Here is a 7,360-nt window from a genome sequence, read left to right as displayed (position 1 = left end):
ATTTTGTTTATATGTAGGTAGGTAGGTAGTTTTTACTTATAATACACCCTGAAATTTTCAACAAAAACCAAAACCAAACAAACCGTTAAATTTTCAACGGGCACAACAGTAGTTATAAATAAAATCGTTGAATTGCACGTTTTTTATTGTGTTGTGGCCAAAACCGAATGTTTCCTCCGTGGCATACTTTTTTTTTTTTAAACTAATTTATTAAATTGATTTGTTTTTTTTAATAAAATTTAATAAATCGAGTTACTTGTCAATTTTTAGTATTTTTTTTAATTTCTTTAATTTTCTATACATATTTTGAAATTCGCTATTATTTTTATTACAAACAATTTTATACGTTCGCACGAAAAATCAAACTTACTGAAATCGTTCAAATTGAAGTTTTCGTTTTCTTTTGAAATTTTCTCCATTTTCGGAGTCGGTAAATTTTCGAAGCGATTCCGCAGCCCAGATTGCCATATGTTCAGTGGTTGGGAATTGTCTTTATTTATCATAAAAAATTCAAAGAAATTTTATTTGAGTGATTTTGAGTTTGTGCGAGGTTGAAATTCACCTTTGGCAGGTCTCTCTCTCACTGTCAAAAATAAATAAATGAATCTCAAAGAAAAATAAAAACCGTACATCAGAAATTCGGTCAGATACGAACGTCATGCTTCGGATGGCGATAAGCCTATGGTGCGATAAGGGGTAGCTTTGGTAAACAGCAATTTCTGGGCAAATTCGTCACTGTCGTGTCCGCCACTAGAATAATTACACCTCATTATTTATGGTTGATGAATATATAATTTCTGTAAAAAAAGAAAATTCAAAAGAACTTTTGCCGGACGTTATCGGTGACCTTAAATTTACTTAGTCATGTCGAAATTTATCAGAGCTACTCCGGGCCGAAGAAACGCTCGATCGTCGGCCGATAACGTCGCTTATGAAAATTCGAAGGGGAAAAGCGATTTTCAATCCTGAGCTAATAATCGCTCTTCACAATTTTAAAAACTTAATACACATCCACGAAAATTAATTATGACGCAAGTCTACCTGCCGTTTCTCACGTGATGATTCCCTATAGACTGTAATTTTTCGTGAACGCAATGTAATATTATTCATATATGCAAAATTATTTTTATGTAGGTTATATGATCGCCGGTTTCGATAAGGCATAATGAGTTTTATAAACGTGAAATGTTTGCGGAGATCCCTCCTTTAAAAAAGTTTCGTGACTTTGCGTGTACGGCGGCGCCTTTGGCCCGATTGCATCCGCACAAATAATTAATGAACTGTCGCAAATCCTCGTTTATATATTTATTTTTTATTTCAAACTTATCTAAAATACACCGGGATATATCTACAGAGCTTGAATGTTATGCTGAAATTATGTGGAGAGATTACAAAAAAAAAAAAAATAAGGGTTGGAGGCGCCGGGTATCGATCCCGGTACCTCTCACATGCTAAGCGAGCGCTCTACCATCTGAGCTACGCCCCCGGTACTTTGCAATTTATATTTCATTCATTACTTGATTTAAAAAAGGTTAAACTTTCTCTGTAAATAAATTATCATTGTCAATCATAAACCGCACCCAATTCGTCATTGAAACCAAAAATACAACACGAAAAAATATTTGTGTTGATACCACCGATACGCATCCAAAATTTTGACTACTTTTAATAATACATATTATTATATATATAAAGACGCTAATCTGTGTGTGTGTGTGTGTGTGTGTGTCCTAACGCTAGCCGAACATAATGAATGAAACGATAAAAAGCCCGAACTTTGTATAAATTCTCATTCGGAGTCGAACCCGCGAACCCTCAAGCGAATATAAATATCCTCTTAGAATATTCAAATGGTCTTTTTTTTTAAAACATTAATTGAATTTTTCGTTCGCGCCATATAAAAATACGTAATTATAATTTAATAATAAGAGGTTTTAAACCATTTTTTTTTCATGTTTAACAATTAAATATATATTTTTAATTGAAATCAATTTATATTTTAATGATATTTGAAAAATAAAATTGTATTCCAGACCGCGGGATCGAACCTACGACCCACGACACCAGAATACTTTTCGCAGACCGTTTGACTATAGTGGCGATAATTTATATATAATTGTGAGTAATTGGGTTTTGTAAATTAAACATACATTTTTGCTTACATCATGCGTTATAAAAATACGTACTTTTCATATTATCCGATTCCGATTCGGATTTCGAATTCGGATTTTATAATTTTATTATTATTTTTTATTACATAATTTAATTGTCATAAATAGAGGTAGGACCGGACGCGTGCTTTTTTAAGAAACAGGGCAAACTACAAATCTAGAGAGCAAAAAAAGAGATTCATCATAAAAATGAACAAAGCACGGCGAACAATGAACAAAGAACAACGCACAGTTGTTCCCCTCTTTAGTCATAACCGATCCCAGATTTCTCTTTCAGTTCCGATTCCGATTAATTATTACTATTCATATGGTAACTTTATTTTAAATCATGTATCAATTCGAAAACACCAATTAATTCCAACGGGCATAAAACTAGTTTATAATAATTGAAATAATGTTCGATACTTGCCATCTGTAATGTATATATGTATATAAATCAACATTGATTTTTAATGAAAAATATGGATGCAATTTTCGGAGCAATTTATCGAATAATAATTTACTTGCTAAGAAATTTAAGGTAGCAGACGATGCTACGACCGAGTCTATGAACAATTTATTGAACAACTAATTTCTCGACTAAATTTCTCAGAAGCTTCTAACAAATTCGTTTTTCAAATGCAATTTTGGGGTCACATTGAAATTTTTACTTCGTAACGGTAGATATTTCGGTAAGTGATACTACGTTTCAGTGTGATGGGTTATAGGTATTCGATTTATCTCCAAAATACAAACACACAAGTATAAAAACGTGGTCAGTAATCGATTCTGCGTTCAAATCAGTCAAAATCTCGAGGTCGAATATTCTCATGATCACGAAATTTCGTCTATTGTTCCTACGTAACTACGTAGATTAAGTAACATGATAACATACTTACCTAGAACTATCTACATATATACTTTTACCATTTCGAAAGTACGTAATGTAATGGGTATTACTAACAAAATTGCATTCAAATAAAATTTGATTCTACGTAGGCGCTGTCGATGATCGTTACTATTACAATTTCGTCAGTGAAATTGTAATTTCACTGTAACATATAAGTATGTACATCAATTTAGAATATAATTAGAATAAAGTTTCTTAATACCTACCCACAATTTACATTCATACATAAATAGTTTGGTAACGTGCCAAATTATTTTTAGCACCAGATACCAGCCGTTGAATACTTATGTATGTGGTGTATCATTTTTCAAGTTAAATGCATGATTTTTGTTGTAATAAAATAATAACCAACTAGTGTTTCCTTTTAATGTTCGCTATCTGAACTGGGTGCAGTTTATGAAGTCCATTGGGCGCGGTCGTCAACGAGTCCGCGGGCAATCAAAAACCAGGTCAATTCTCACTCAAGACAAGACCAGAATTCTTGAGCAGTCTCTTGTCATTGCACGTTCGGTACTTCGTATACATATATGCTTTATATTGCAATACATATAATTTTAAATTACATATATTCAAATAAATTATCAAATGATGTTCAATATTTGAATACCTATATGAATTGAAAAAAAATAAACAAAAAGAGAGGTTGGAGGCGCCGGGTATCGATCCCGGTACCTCTCACATGCTAAGCGAGCGCTCTACCATCTGAGCTACGCCCCCAGATACTGAGTCTGATACATGTTACATTGATTACATATGTAATTATCTATTTAATTGGGTATTTTTTACTCTCATCATACAAATCTACTAATGTCTTCGATTGTATATATTGTATCAGAAATGTTTTTCTTTTCAACATCTTCCCGAAACCAGCTGCATAATTCTGCGTGAAGAAAATCAATACTTGACATTGTGACCCTGTAAAACTTATTGTGATACACAAACACTTATTTGTGACTCAGAGATACACAAACTTTTTCTCCCTCATTCAGTATATGAAGCCGTTAAATTTGAATGAAAACGGCGAAGTCCAATTTTTAGTTCCAAAAACGCTATTTATGTTTGACTTAATTTACAAATTGTTATCGTATATTTTAATTCGATATATCCAGAATCTCAGAAAAGCAGAATAAACATATTACAGATAACCGGTATTTTTTAAAATATTATTAAACGCAAAACATTATATTTAATGTTTTGCAAAATATTTCTCGAAATGAAGAAAAGTGGACTTATGCCACTTTAAAATATAACTATATGTAAATACATTACAATTTATTCGTTCTTGAACATACCAATCTGACCAATTTTATTGTACATAAAATAAAAAATTAACAAACGAACTAGTTTATTTATGCACAAACTCTAAAAATTAAATAAGTAGCCTCAAGAGTTTGTTTCATCGTCTATGTGCGTATACATATACATTTCTTTTTTTATTATAATTAATACACAAAAAATGATCAAATAATAACAATAACAAATTAATGACCAATGTGACCTGACAGATTGCCCCGATGCGTCACACCAGTCTTACTTATTTGTAATATTAGTGGAAACAGGAATTATAACGTTTTGATATGGTTCCATAGGATTTCCTTGTAAAATACTTGGTGTTTTGACAGCCAAAAGTTGTTATGCGACACCTGGTGAGTCTTTTTGAAGATAACTTTTGACTATAAGTACTTATACTAAAATCAATTGTTCGTCTATGAACAAACTAGTACGTTCATAAACGTACCCGAGTGTACACTTTAACTGTAACATATACAATGTGAAATCTTCGGTTGTTACATATCTATGTATATTTATATATTTGAGTTTATAATTTTCACTTAGTGAAAAATACGATTGAAAATTTACCATGATTATGTCTAAAAATAGTGCCTTATCAATGATTTTTTTGCCTTATGGAAAAAAATTTTTCGCCTCTAAAAGATGAAAAAAAAAATAATAAACAAAAAATATTGGTTGCTTAATATATGTAAGTATTTTGTAAAATAATAAATAATATCGAATAAAATATAATATATATGTATATAAATGTTACAATAATCGGCATATAATATATAATTATAAATCAAGTAAATAAGTATAGTCTATTATATAATGCCAACAGTAATAAAATACTTGTTTAATCTATGGAAATGGAGAAAAAATTATATAAAAGGGTATAATATTAATATTGCGGAAAGGTTAACCATCGCTTCTTTATGATATTATTGAGTGCGCAAGGAGTGCATTTGACATCAATGATTAATGATATGCATTGAACTCTCGACGTACTGTACTAGGCACACTAAACGCATTACAGATAATGTACGAATAAAATAACGAAAGAAAGGGAGGGTGAAAGCAAGACGATGAGGCTGGCGAAACATTGTTTGTTGGGTTTCATTTTTAATTAGAACATAATTGTTTTAGGCGTAAAAAATAAACATATTATGCTATTATGGTAAAACCAAATGGCGGGGTACGAGCGTAACACGGCCGTTACAAAACAGCTCTTTTCTTGTACATATTTCGTGGAAGCAACAACATAAAAGGCGAGGACGTTTCAAAGGGAAACCGAGAAAAGCCCCCATAAAGGTTTTCTGTATGCTTCCCTTGCCGAGGCGTAGGTGGTCTTCATTGAGGCAATCATACAACGTCTTTGGTTTGTTACTAAAGCTATTTACGTATTGCCAGTCATGAAAATTCTACCTTTTCTTTTTGATCGCCCACGCTACCCCACCACACGAGTCCTACGATTGTACATAATATCATAATACGCATATAAAAATACGCTTGTAATGTTATAAATGTTATACGACGACGTTTTGAATTAAAGCCTCTCAGATGCGTCTGTGTACAAAAACAATCCATCTAATTAAAAATAGAACTTAAACAAGGTTAAATTCTGTAAATACACGACATTATCAATAAATATAGGTAAATATAATAAAAATTGATGGGAGAGACTATTTTTAATCCTCTTAGATATCAAAAGTAAAGTTATTTTGTCTCACTTATTTTTGAGCCCATCCTTGATTTATTTTGTGTAAGTTAAAAAAAAGGTGGTTATTTACTTGAGGGGGAATATTGTTAAGAGAAGAGCGAGATCTTTATAAAATGTAATACATACAAGAATAGTCGATAGAACAGGAATTGATGTGCAATAATATAGGATTCTAGAGGGATCTGACTGGATATTAGAATAGGATCTTGCGTAATAAATAATGACTATCAATTATATAATTCAAAAGCTTAAGCAAAAAACATAAATGATTGTGATGAAATTTGGAATTGCAGTAGGAATGGATTTTTTTAATTCGTTTTGATTATTAATATACAGTTGATAGGTATATTTATGTATTTACTTGTAAAAACACATTTAAAAAAACAATTTTTAAATATTCCGCATTCCTGACTGAATTACATTATTATTACAATTATTTTTTTCCTAATTTATTTTGTAAGATATATTAAACTTCAATAATTAGATTTTTTAAATTAATAAAATAAAACAAAAACATATTTTGAATCTTGAAATCCTATTCTGGATTTTAAAAAACGTTTCAATTTTGATTTCTCACTTTAGATAGGAACATTACAAATTTTGTGGTTCGATTTTGATTGATTTAATTTCAACTATTCCTTAGATCAGCGGTTCCCAACCTGTGGTACGCGGTTGATGGTTGGTGGTACGCGAAAAAAATCAGTAATGGCGAAAAATGCAGGAATGAATAATTTACAATCATAAAAATACAATTTTTTTTTATATAATTTATGAACATTATCTTTCTCTTCGTATATTTTTATAAAAAAAAATAAAGAAATACATAGATTGAATGCAGATCCAGACTTAAGGGTATATCTCGCATAATTTTAACTGAATTTTAAAAACCTCCTTAATGTTCCTCTAAACAAGCACTAGAATCTTATTAAATTTATTTTGTAGGGAGATCTAATTAATTAATAAAAGAAAATATATCATATGTACTTTGTAATCGTAATAGAATTATGACGAAATAGTAGATAAATATATTAAACTTTGAGCATATTATAATTGTGATTCCACTAATAACTATTTTTCCACAAGATTTCTTAACAAAACAGATCCATTGCGTGATGTGTCTACCCTGTCGTCACATTCCTTACGATAGCAAATACTTTATAATTACACTTGCAATAACAAATTTCATGAAATACAATCATTTTTATGCGGTGGTACAATTTAGCGTACTACCAAGTGGCTTGGATCCGCTACCCAAGATACTAGAACAAATGAGTGGTCACTTACCTACATATGTACATATGCGTC

The 7,360-nt window shown here is 30.8% G+C and overlaps 2 non-coding genes across 2 annotated transcripts; both read right to left on the bottom strand.

Moving 5' to 3' along the window:
* Nucleotides 1–1,413: 1,413 nt before the first annotated feature.
* Nucleotides 1,414–1,486, bottom strand: TRNAA-AGC (transfer RNA alanine (anticodon AGC)). Its single transcript has one exon. It is a non-coding gene; the product is annotated as a tRNA-Ala (tRNA).
* Nucleotides 1,487–3,704: 2,218 nt separating this feature from the next.
* TRNAA-AGC (transfer RNA alanine (anticodon AGC)) lies at nt 3,705–3,777 on the bottom strand. The gene has a single exon. It is a non-coding gene; the product is annotated as a tRNA-Ala (tRNA).
* Between the last annotated feature and the right edge of the window lie 3,583 nt (nt 3,778–7,360).

Source organism: Arctopsyche grandis, chromosome 9 (assembly GCF_051622035.1).
Source record: "Arctopsyche grandis isolate Sample6627 chromosome 9, ASM5162203v2, whole genome shotgun sequence".
In the NCBI taxonomy this organism is placed as follows: Eukaryota; Metazoa; Arthropoda; class Insecta; order Trichoptera; family Hydropsychidae; genus Arctopsyche; species Arctopsyche grandis.
Note: the sequence above shows the minus strand (reverse complement) of the source record. Positions and strands in the feature narration are given on the sequence as shown.